Source organism: Rhopalosiphum maidis, chromosome 4 (genome assembly GCF_003676215.2).
Source record: "Rhopalosiphum maidis isolate BTI-1 chromosome 4, ASM367621v3, whole genome shotgun sequence".
Lineage (NCBI taxonomy): Eukaryota > Metazoa > Arthropoda > Insecta > Hemiptera > Aphididae > Rhopalosiphum > Rhopalosiphum maidis.
Genome location: NC_040880.1, coordinates 45,886,195 through 45,899,054, shown reverse-complemented (window position 1 = coordinate 45,899,054; position 12,860 = coordinate 45,886,195). Strand labels below are relative to the sequence as shown.

At 26.2% G+C, this 12,860-nt stretch overlaps 1 protein-coding gene across 3 annotated transcripts in view; it reads left to right on the top strand.

The window, feature by feature from the left end:
• Nucleotides 1–12,860, top strand: part of LOC113555600 (otoferlin-like) — a 125,466-nt gene that overhangs the window by 69,974 nt on the left and 42,632 nt on the right. The window lies entirely within an intron of this gene.

The window sequence follows — 12,860 nt, the reverse complement described above, 5'->3', positions numbered from 1 at the left end:
TCCTATCTAAATCAATAAATATTAACCACTAGATAAACATTTAAGAAAGGTACGCATTTAATATTCAATAAATTCAGTGTTTTAGATCGTTCTCGATACTATAGCTACCACATTTTACAAAATCGACACCTCGTAGTTCCTATACCGTAAAATAAATTATGAATTTTCTACCGTTGGATATCAACGCTTGTCTGATCGGTTGCTCGAATCGAAATAAATTTAATAGTAAACAATTTGTTCTCCAAATAATCTGTCCAAAAAAATAATTGGTTTTGTATAACGTGTGAAATATTTAAATTTATTCAGCTAATATTATTAATACAGCTGTAAATAGTGTAAATATTAATTACAACGAATACCGTTTTACAGTGCAATATACAATTTATGATCTTAAATATATTAATATCAATATCTATATATATATTTCTAGATCTAAACTCATTGGTAATCGTTTTGTCAAGTATACAATAATATATTATTTATTATTGATTACTCAAGTTTAGAATTTGTGTTTGAAACCATTAAAAATATTAATTATTATATTGTGTACTTATAAAATACTGATTGCCTATAAATAGCTACAAAAACAATTATATATAATTTAGTTTGAAAATTTTACATACAATTATATAACTGTTTTTTGTTGTACGAATTGAATCTTTTAATCATTATTGATAATACATATGACTGATAAAATATTAATATTTAATAATTAGTAGGATATTTGTGTGCAATTATTTGTTATAATTAATAATAAGTCAAAACCAATTTGTTTATTTCCACTTTGATACTAAACTTTTCATAACATATATTATTCTTGTTTCATACAATAATTATTATTAGGTAATCAAGTTTATGGTATATAATTTTAAAGGTACATAAAACGAAACTAACCCGGGATCACGCCATAAATAATATTTTGTTAAAAAAAAAATTGATTGCTTTTTGAATAACAATTCCAATTTTGTGTGATATTAAGCCACTTAAAATACATTCTAGTAATTAAAAATAGTTTTTACTTTATGCATTATAACGTTTTAAATGGAATTTCACAGCAATCAGAATGTGTATATCTTGCTTAATATTGTATAGGTAGATCAATTGCTTTCAGTTCTTTAAATAAATATATATTATTATAATATTACAACAGTATCTATACTATGTGACCGTATTATGTGATAAATGGTTTTAAAACTTGAATTTAAAGTCATATGCAAATTATAATACAACATTTAAAATCATAGTGCCATAATACTGTTCATTATTGTTTTAACATAATCGACAAATCGTAGTTTTCTCTCCATCGATTTTGATTAAGAAAATTGATTCACGCCTAACGATGAAGCACTATTCAATGCCGAGGCAATTAAAACCACAACATAATACGGTTGTGATATTATTGGTATATAATTAAAAAATTAACTGGAAGGTGTGAAGAAGTCATATTCATTATTATTATACCTTATGCGCAAACCAATTTAAGTAAAACATAACGTATTGAGTTTTAACGAATATCAAAGATAACGTAATTGTTGTTACATATTTAATAATATTATAGTTACTGATGTAACCATTTTTGTTTTTGAAAACCATCAAAACCAGCCAAAAGTTACGTCTATATTTATTGAAATTAAAATTGTAAAAAGGACGTTCTCAGTTTACGATGTGTCATTTTTAAATAATAAATATTTTTCAGTGAGCTATCGCGGTACAGTAGTTGTGCATAAAGTGAATAGACCTCAGATTAACGGTATATAACGGTTATAACAATTGTTATCATTTGTTTATTCAGTAGGGTGAATTATGATTACCACAGTGTTATATAAAAAAAAATCATTTTTGTCGTCAAAATATTTTATATTTCATTACAATTTCTGTGTGTTGGTAATTCATAAAAAAGGAAAAAGAAATATTGCGAAATATGATACATAGATGTGTGTGATACATGAACCACGGGATTTTCCTAAATTTTTTATAATTTGATGGTTTGAAAAGGACAGTAAAAAAATTATGATGAAAATCCTATACAATGAACGCCAGGGGTTGTTGTGGTTTAACCAATGAGTATTGAAAGTTAACCAGACTCGTACTTAGAGTTTTTTTAACGAAATGGTCACCCTTTCAAACTCCCTTCATATATAAAATTAACACTTTTACTATAAAAAAAAAAAAAAAATACATTTACAAAACTGTCGGAATTTCTTTTTTTTTTAATTGAAATACTCAAATAAAAATTTTTCGGGCCAGTTGAGATTGTCTATGCCTTTAAAATAATTAACAGAAGCAACACGTGGTAATTATCACCACTAAATTCAACTCTGAACAAAACAATAAGCTAGATTTGACTCGGGAACTTTGAACCTCTAATTCTTTTCTTTCTAATGGTGTTAGTTTTGGCTTATCTAAGTAATTTAGATTTAACAGATTGTACATGGCTATTAACGGCGCGGTGGTCTTACGTTCAATTACTTGCGATGTTGAAATTTATGTATTTAAAATTATACACGCAGTACATTTTTAAAAACAACACTCGCTCTTATCGTTTGACTATCTCGACTTAAAAAATTCTGTTTAAAATACAAATGTAGCTAATGCATACGGCAACATTATAATATTATTAAAGTTCAGTAACTCGTGGTAGACAAATTTAAAAAACACAATCGTCAATAAATTATTTACTAATATTAGATGCTTACGAAAAATATAAATTCATAGTAAACTAAATGGAAAAAAATGATAATGGTTAATTTATTATTTCCTCTTTCGGTGTATTTTCGTCATCGTCTATTCGTGTGGTGTTTAATACACTCTTTTTAAAAGGTCAAATAATTCAATATTATTATTTGTATGACTTTTTATATTTAATTAGACAAACAAGAGTAGTGTATAGTGTTTATTGTTCGCATTAAACGGAGGAAAAAACAATTAATATAATCCGTCGTTTGGCCCATTTGTACGTGGCGCGCTAATTGTAAATTCGTACTGACTTATATTAGTGTTTCACGATGATCGTAATATGATGTTTGTATATTATACAAAGCAGATGATTAGTGGTAGTTTTCCGATTACACGCGCATGATGATTATTGACTCGTACCTGACGATGTCGCCGTATAATATTAAATCTTGCTGAATAACACCGTTCATGTTTTCATTGTTTCTTAGTTTATTACGGTGTTTATAATCATTATGCAGACAGGTTTCGCATTTGAGTTGGGTAGTATCACTTCAGCACCACTCCATGGATTACATCTAATCAGACGAAGTTCTTCTTATTTTGTTTATACTGTATTTATTTTATTTAACCTGTGAAAATGTTTATATACATGAACGGGGGAGATGAGAAAGAGTGAAATACATTTTTATTTTTTTGTTTCATCATCAACCGGGCGCTACCGCTTTACCACCAACACGTTTCGTTCTCAACAAATAATTTATTGTTTACGCTTTTATTACGTCGGAGCGATCTTAACACCGTCGCCTTTATCCCGGAACCACGAGCTTTTTATAATAATACAATGTATTATCGGGTCACGTTTTTTTCTTGTTTAGAGAAAAACTCACCGTTACACCGTTTTAACAGCTGCAGCTGCCTCGCAGTAGGGCGTCCCTAAGTTTGGTCTGTGTTATAAGATAATAATAATAATAATAATAATAATAATAATAATAATATGATATTCAAATTAAAAAGAAAAATTATATGTATCACTTAAATGTTACATATCTGCTTACTAAACTAGTCTTCTCGACAGCACATCATTATTGAACATAACTATAAAATTGTTTTGATGACAAAAGCCGTTCGATTTGTTATAATATCACTTCGTCCCCCGTCAAGTAATACTTATTTTTGGTCGATAAGTCAATGGAAAATTATTGAACAACAGTTATAATATCTATACAAAATATCGTGGAAATATTATTATCATTACCACAATTTCATATTATAATATTTTACTGTTCATAATTGATTGCGACGATTGTTGTTGTTGTTTTTTGTTTTTGATAATTTAATTTACTCCAAGATCTGTACGAATATATTATATCCATCCGAGATCAGTAAATTATTTGTAAAAATGTTAATTAAAACCACCACTACAATAGTATAGTGAAATTTCTGAAAATATAATTAAACTTTTAAGCACCAAGCAATGTAAACGAACGGCGAACCGTGTCGGACTTAATTGTCAGGAACTTTGAATATTATTTTGTTTTATTCATCTAAAAATATAATAATGTGCATTGCACACATTTTCACAGGTCTGCTCAGTTTATTTAAAGGAATTGCTGCCATACTGCCATGTACGGTTTGTCTAAATATATCAACTTAAAATATTGGGTTGACACGTGCGTTTTTGTACGCGTTTTTTTACCTGCGATTAGCATGGTATTCGGATTTCGTGCTCGTTATTAAATTATTTTTAAAGTTTTTATATCGTTCTCTATTTATACAGCATACGTCATGCTGTAAATTTCATGGGACGTATTCGATCGGACGATCCGTCAAAACCGTTTTGACAGACTGGACATTAACAATAATAATAATAATAATAATAATAAAATTATATTAATTTAAACTTTGAGGTTTCCAATCTTTTGAGTTTCGAGAGGCTTGTATAGGTTTATTGCGCACGTCATATCCCCCCCCAATATACTTATATATATATATGTATATCATGATAGTTTATACTTTGTAATGTATAATATATATGTCTATATACGAGACGAAAAACTGTCAGTCTGAACAACACGATGCGATACGTATAATATATATGTATATATATATATATATATATATATATATATAATACAACACTCGTATAATAGCACCCGTAACTTCTCGATATTAGTGATTTTCCATATGACAGAGTATCCAAAATACGTTTGACGTTTGCAACCACGCTAATGATTTAGTTTTCAAAATGTTGTTAATAGTACTATATCAATCATAATGTAATTTGAATAGATGTTTGTATTATCTTTTCAATCGTTCAATAAATACCAATTGTTCCGTTAACAGACGCAGTGTATATTTAAGTATGTGTGTATGAATGTTAAGAATAGTATTCGTATTTCAGATCGTTTGTAATCATATTATCATAATATGTATTCATAACGCATCTAAAATAGTAGATTTTGTCAGAAATATTAAATTGTTGACAAAATTCACTCGAACAACAGTTCAGTTTGTTTTACAATTTTTACAAAATGTAATGTTAAATATCGTATTTGTAAGGTCTTACATCAAACCCTACATAATTTTTGTACAAAATTAAAAATATATGATGTGTTATTATAATATAATAATACGAAAAATGTTGTCACCCCCTTAAAAAAAATCCTAGATCTGCCACTGCTATTGATACTAAATCAATGGTACCTATTTAAATCTCATTTTTCAAATAAAATAAGTCGTATAACTCATTGAAATATTTACATATTCATTATACATAATGGCAATTTTAACTAACTTATTAATATAATGTAATATATATATATATTAGAAATAATTAAATTTAAATCATGCATGATAATTATTATTAACCGTAAATAATATCTAATTTTACTGATCATAAACTACTTTTTTTTTAAATATTATTATTACGGTAAACATTGTATATCCCTTTGTAATAACAGTAATATTTTTGAACTTATAGAATATAATTTGGTATCAACAATTATATCCAAAATATGTCCATATCAGGTGTACTTCTATTTGTGTGGACATGTCACGAAAATCCGTGTTTATCGAATAAATTCCTTTCGAATCCCAATCCTTGAGCTATTTACGTATTTATATTTTGCTCTTCCATATTTGCTATGTTGAAATCTTATGCGAATCAGATAGTTAAGTATCCAACTCGCCAAACATCAAAAAAAGGGAAAACATAAATTTGTGAAACGTACACATGTATTTTATGTGTTAAAACATTAGGATAAAATATATTTAGTAAAATATATTTGTGAATTATGATATATTTTTTTATTGTTATCATTTTATTTTACGTTTTATTATTGACATAACATTTATTATACTATTTACTTCTGAAATAAAATTTAAAAAATGTTTTATATCTCTTATAATATTTCTTTGTTCTACGCGTGTGAAGGGTCAGAAGGAAATAGAGAGCGATATAAATCATAAAATGTGTATGTGTAGTATGCATACCCCATATGGTTTGTTGGCAATCTATATTATTTACGATCACGTACTTAAAACTTATAGAAATCGATATTTACTACTCTAGTCCTAAATTATAATAGTCGAAGAAACAAAAAAAATTTTAAATTATTTTATTCGTATTTATTATTTATTTCATAAAACAATGATATAAATATCTATATAAAATATTCAACAGTTTATTTTATTGACTAATTTAAGAAAAAAATAATATTCAAATCGATATTTCATATTAAACTTTTATTAAGTTATATCTGGTACAGATAATATAATTTTATGAATTATTCATCTAATATATAAGTACACTATACTTTAGGTTTTAAAAATGCAAAATACAGAAATAATATATGTACTTATTTAAATAATCTAATTGGGTTAACTTTTAACGTACCAAATTTTAAAAATAGTTTTCATTTCGTGAAAGATATTTAAAATTCAAACAAATAATGTAATTTATTTATCGGAAATGAATTTAATTATAAACAATTTATTAAATTTCAACATAGAATAGAACGTTAATATAAAATAATACTAATTTAAATAGTTTGTCATATTATTTCTGATCTTCCTGGTTTCCCGAAGTCGAATAAATAGTTGTGTATTTATTTTATTTGTTTGTTAATAGTCTATGCAAAATAGTAATTATAAATCATAGTATTTGATTCATACATCATACATAGTAATTTAAGAAGTAATCAATTTTATACTTTAATATTACTCTAATCACTTTCGCAAATGCTAAATAATTCTAGGTTTAGGAAAAAATAAAATAAATTCTTAATAGTATATGATTTACAAAAAGAATTTCAAAAAACTTTAAATTTGGAAATAACAAAAATGTATTTAAATAATAGTAAATACAGTTATGAATTCGTTAGTTTAAAATGTTTAAATGTTTCGACACCAGTTTAATTGAACTTTAATTGGATAATATTTAATGTAAAAGTTTGGCCAATGCATTTATTGACATAACACATTTATTAATATTATTGTATGAATGGCAAATGTGTGTTTTTCGTTTAACCCCTACCATAAAAAACACGTATCAAATAAATTTAAATTGTTTACAAATACCAGCCTTAGAGACAAAAATCAAAGCACTTTTCCTATTATAAAAGTTAATGATATATATATATAGAAAAAAAATAAAATCATTATTAAAAAATCAACGCATTCATCGCTCTGCTCCGAATCACTTAAAAAAAAGTCATATAATAGTTGGTGTCCTTATAGTTTCCTTAGTTTACCCTCTGGATGTGTAGATAATGCATTTACTTGTGGTTGCTAGTTTAAGAACTAAAACTTACTTTTAAATGTTCATTAATGGCGTTGATATTATTATTTTAGTGGGGCCATACAAACTTTGACGAACCAACATAGGCACAGTCAAAATAATAATTTATCAAAAACTCAAACCTTGTGGTAATTACATACAGGTATATAATGATTTTCATAATGTAGGTACTTTAATTACGAGCAATAGTATACATGGACATAAAATGTATAAAGAAAAATGTAAATTATACATTAACCATCGATTGAATATTAAACTAGATAAAAACTAAATAGTTCACTCAATTAAACATATTGTATATAAATAATATACAATTAGTTTTATGGAGAGTATACCAGCAATAACCTATTTTATACATTTTAAATTAAAAAAGTCGATAATGTTGTATTTATAAAACTATAAGGTAATTTTTATAATGTTTTGAAATACTTTAGTTTAAACTATTTAACAGACGTTTTTAACATAAATAAATATATCTGTTTTTTTTCCATATAAAGAAAAACCAATATAATATAGGTATTTATTAAATAATCAGTTTATATTTCATTTATTAAGAAAATTGAATTCAGTTTTATTCATTTTATCATATAATTTTTTCGATTTCTAAAACATTGAGCTTTTAATATTTACTTTCTGTGGACCTTTGAAGTATTTTGTTTACAAAATGTGTTGGTAAAATGTGAAAAAATAATATGATAGATACTATAAAATATATGACAACATCACAGGTATAGGTATTACTTGTGGAACATTACTGAATAAGCTGCTTGATAATAAGTAATGCGCTATGAAGTTATTGTGTTGTTTATGAGGTAATGAACTATTGATGCATATTAGTATTATAATGCTGTTATTAATGTTCAATGGTATAAGTATTACATTTATACTAAGATTTTAACATTATAAGTATTACGCAAGTTAATTATTAATTTTTACTTTTAACTCAAATAAGCAATTAAAAAAATGATAATAACACCGTATTTAATTTAAAATCTCTTTGTTTAAATATTTTTAATGTACTCAGTCACATAATTTCAGATTAATTTTTTTTTAGTGTGTTCACAATATTGTTGTTTATTTAAAGTCCATATTTGGAAATAAAATGCCATAATACTATAATATATATTTATTATTTATCGTCGTTTTAATAAAATGTGTGTCAAACTCTTAGGATTTACCTAGTTAAATATTTAAATACGAACTATCCGTACTTTAAATATTAAATTAAGGAAATGCAGTTTATCATAATTTGAATTAACATGCATAATGCATTTGAAAATTTAAATTATTAAAAATCCCTAAAAAGTTTTATTTCTAAAAACTACATCATAACTTTAAATGGCAATTTCGTTTTTATTTTTAATATTCTATCTTACAGGAGTTTCGAATAGCTCCAGAGTTAGATTAAACTCGTATCTAAAACTCGTCAACATTTTAATTCCCGAGAGTGAATGCGATAGTCGCCAATAGGTAAAATTTATAATGAAATATTATACTAAAATATACAAAATCTGTAAAGTTACAAAAGTACTAATATTGAAAATAAAATACTTATTGTCTTTTTTGTAATTTAAATTTATTGTATATTTACTGTTTGATGTTCATACATAATGTAATAATTAATTTTTTTTGTAACGAACAATATTAAAGAGCATAATTTATTACTTTACAAACAAACTGTTATCCTTTACCATTTTATATTTTTCAAATTGCATTAAAATATATAAATATTGTGTTTTACATTCGACTGTAGTTTAGGAGTTTGGTGCCCGTTTATCTATAGGCTATACGCATTATAAATTATATACCAATTTAGTGAAATATGAAATACGAAATAAACCAATGTACACGCATATAGGCGTAAAAAAACATTGATCCATGCATAAATAATATTTAATCATGACGTACATAATTTGCTCAGGTCACATCCGTGATGATCAATAATAAACGCAATGTATGATTCACTTACGATTTATTAAAGCCCTAAAGAAACAACTCAATTACATCCAATACGATTCATATAATAAAAGTCAAATATTTTTTTTTTATATATAAGAAAAACGTTCTACCTATTACAATATCAAAAATGATTCATTGAGTTATTCGTTATACAACGTTAATTTCCTGATTATAATTTAGTTGTTCGGTATATGCAGATCAATAAATACATAACATTTTGGCTATAACTAAAGTCAATTCATATTGTCCTAATATTATTTCTCTACCATCATTCATAACACCAAATATTCAATATCTCATATATTTATTATGAAATATCTTAAATTATGCTTTTGACGTAAAAAAATGTTGGGTTTCTGTTTTATAAAATTACAGTGTATAATAAAGAAGTAACCAATAGTTAAAAAAAAAAATATATCCATTAGGTTTTTGCAAACCTTCGTAAAACCCTATTAAAGGTATACCGTCGGTCTTCTTGCTGATAAAATAAATTATATATATTATACATCATCTAGTTAAGCACTTTTATAATTATGCGTATTTTGATGATCCTCGAAAAAAAATATTCGTGAAACTTTATAAACGTTAAACTTTTTTGAACCATGTTTTTCCTTTTAGTAGCACAGCGTGACTAAAAAAAAAAAAATGTGTATATTCTATGTCAAATTCACTTATTGTGCGATGAAGCAACGATCATAAGTAATCAAATAAAAAAAAAAAAAATCTAAATACTATCAAACGTGTGCGATCCATACTTATATTACATTATATAGTATGCACTTAACCGCTCGCTGTTATGCGCATGAGTACAATATTATGTATACCTAAAAAAAAAAAAAAAAATAAATCCATTGGATAATCCGTGTGTACGCAAATAACGTACCGTTCAGTACGTCTACTACTACTACAGCTTATAGATCGGCGCGTGCATAGTGGTATGTACTCGTATTACGATGAAGCCGATGACGGCTCGTCGAAAAACCCACACCCGGAATGTGTAATTAATTAGGTTTTTTTTTATTTTCGAAAAACCCGCGTACGAAGATCACCGTTTTGACGTCGTCGAGCCGCATACATATCGGCGTATAATTACAAAACGCTGTTACTTTAAGCTCGTGCGTCGTTGGGACGGTTAGAAAGCACTCGGAAATCGCCGAGTGCCAGAGCTCGCCGGTCAATATGTTCCAACCAGCTAGTGGGAATACTTTATACGTACGTACGCATAAGCCAGTCTCGTTAATATTTCATACATCAACACATCCCGACTCCTGGCCGACCCCTACGCGTTTGTGTAACGCGAACACGAGCACAATACATATCATCTCGTTAGCGCACAAGTCGAGTACATAGTTCTTCTTTTCCACCGGAACAATAATATACGCGTGCGCGTCTCGTACAGACGACAAGTGTCAGTGGCATTCGGTGCGCGCAATCACGCCGCTGGTGCCGTGGCAAAGACAATACAAATCGCGTGCGTTCACTGCGATTCGCGTATACGGCGTTTGTAAATAATTAAGTATACATATTATATTACACAGGTACTTACGTTAGTTTTCCAGAGGTTTCGCGACTGATTTCCCAAAACAGCTTCACGGTTTTACAAAACACACTCCGCGGTACCTGTCTGAATATCAAGTATTAACTATACGCTTATACTTATTATTGTGTATGTCGTACAATGTTTATTGCAGCGATTCCGATGAAACCCGTTTCGTTTGATTTATATGGAAAGCCATAATGGTATTTGCAATATACGTATTATAAATTATAATTATTAATTTTGTACAATTTAAAAAAAAAAAATTGAAAGTTTTAGGGCGAACTCAAATCAATTATCTTTTATGATAATGAAACAGTACAAACAAAATTAAAAAAATCATTCAATTTAAATTCAATTAATCGCATATAAATATATGATTAATTGAAATCCAGAAATATGAATGAAACTTAATTCAGCCTATTATTATTATCATTACTATTACTCTCAGCACTAAATAACTTAAAAAAAAAACGAAGTCTGTTGTATTATTATAAAGTTATTTTCAGTTAAAAACTTTTTTTAAAGTATTTTATGCATGTCAAAGTGTAATATCATATGTTTGTAAAATAAAAAAAAAGAGAAACATATAACTAGTATTTCGTATTTTCCACTCAATATATTTTGAACATTCATTATTTCTCTTTATATTACAATTTTTCCATACAATATACCTTAAAAATACTTTACACATACACAAATGTTTATGTAAAATAATATAATTTGTCAATTTTGTAAGCTGGGGGTCGCACGGGGTCACACTTACAACCCCTGAAAATAATATAGGGTCGCAAGAGTATCTTTTTGCGACTCCAAAAAATCACGATTTCAGTTTTCAAAAAATTGAAATATCAATATAATAATTAATTAACTAATTTATATTTTAAGAACCAATGTTTATCTTTGTTTTGAAACACTGGAATTATTATTATATTATATCCTTTTCACATTTATTTATAGTTTTTTTATTAATCATTTTCTGTTATTATACCAATATGTATATTTATTGTGATTGGTCGACGCGAGTCTAATATATTAAAACTACAATTTTGACGAATAAAACAGTTTATTTTTGATCTGTAATTAAACTTTTATATTAATTTTTAAGATAATATTATATTATTGAGCAAATTAAATTTATTTTTGTAAATATTTTTTTATTATTTCGGTATTAATTGTTGTACTTGATTATTAGAAAAATATTAATACGAATGTTGAGAAAAATGTTAGCCTTTTTGAAGAAAACCTCCATTCTACAAGAAAAAGATCAATACAGTTAATAATTAATTTCATATCATATCATATCTTTAGTATTCATTTACAATTTATTGAAATTAAATTTATATTAATTTAATATCATTAAATATCTATATGATATGAAATTAATTATTAACTATATTGATCTTTTTCTTGTAGAATAGAGGTTTTCTTCAAAAAGGCTAACATTTTTCTCAACATTTGTATTAATTTTTTTTCTAATAACCAGGTGCAACAATTAACTTAAAATCAAAATTTTATTTTATTGACAGTAAGTAATTATAAACCCTATTTATGGCGTATATTTATAATATATACCAATTACGAATAGATACAATATGTGTTTAAGGTTAAAATAGTTTTATTGAATTTGTGTACTTGTAATGTTAAATCTAGAATAAAATAAAATATTTTAGGGAGGTGTGGGAGGCGAAGCCTCCCACAAGTCTGTCCAATCTAGAAATTGATAGCAACCCTAACAATTTAGCCCAATTTACACCACTGTAATTCGTGTATTAAAAGTTATAATTATAAGTTTTTAATTATTTACGAAAAAATAATTAATAAAAATTAAACGATTAAGTATAATATATATTATGTATTATATATAAGTTTAATATTCAACATTTTATC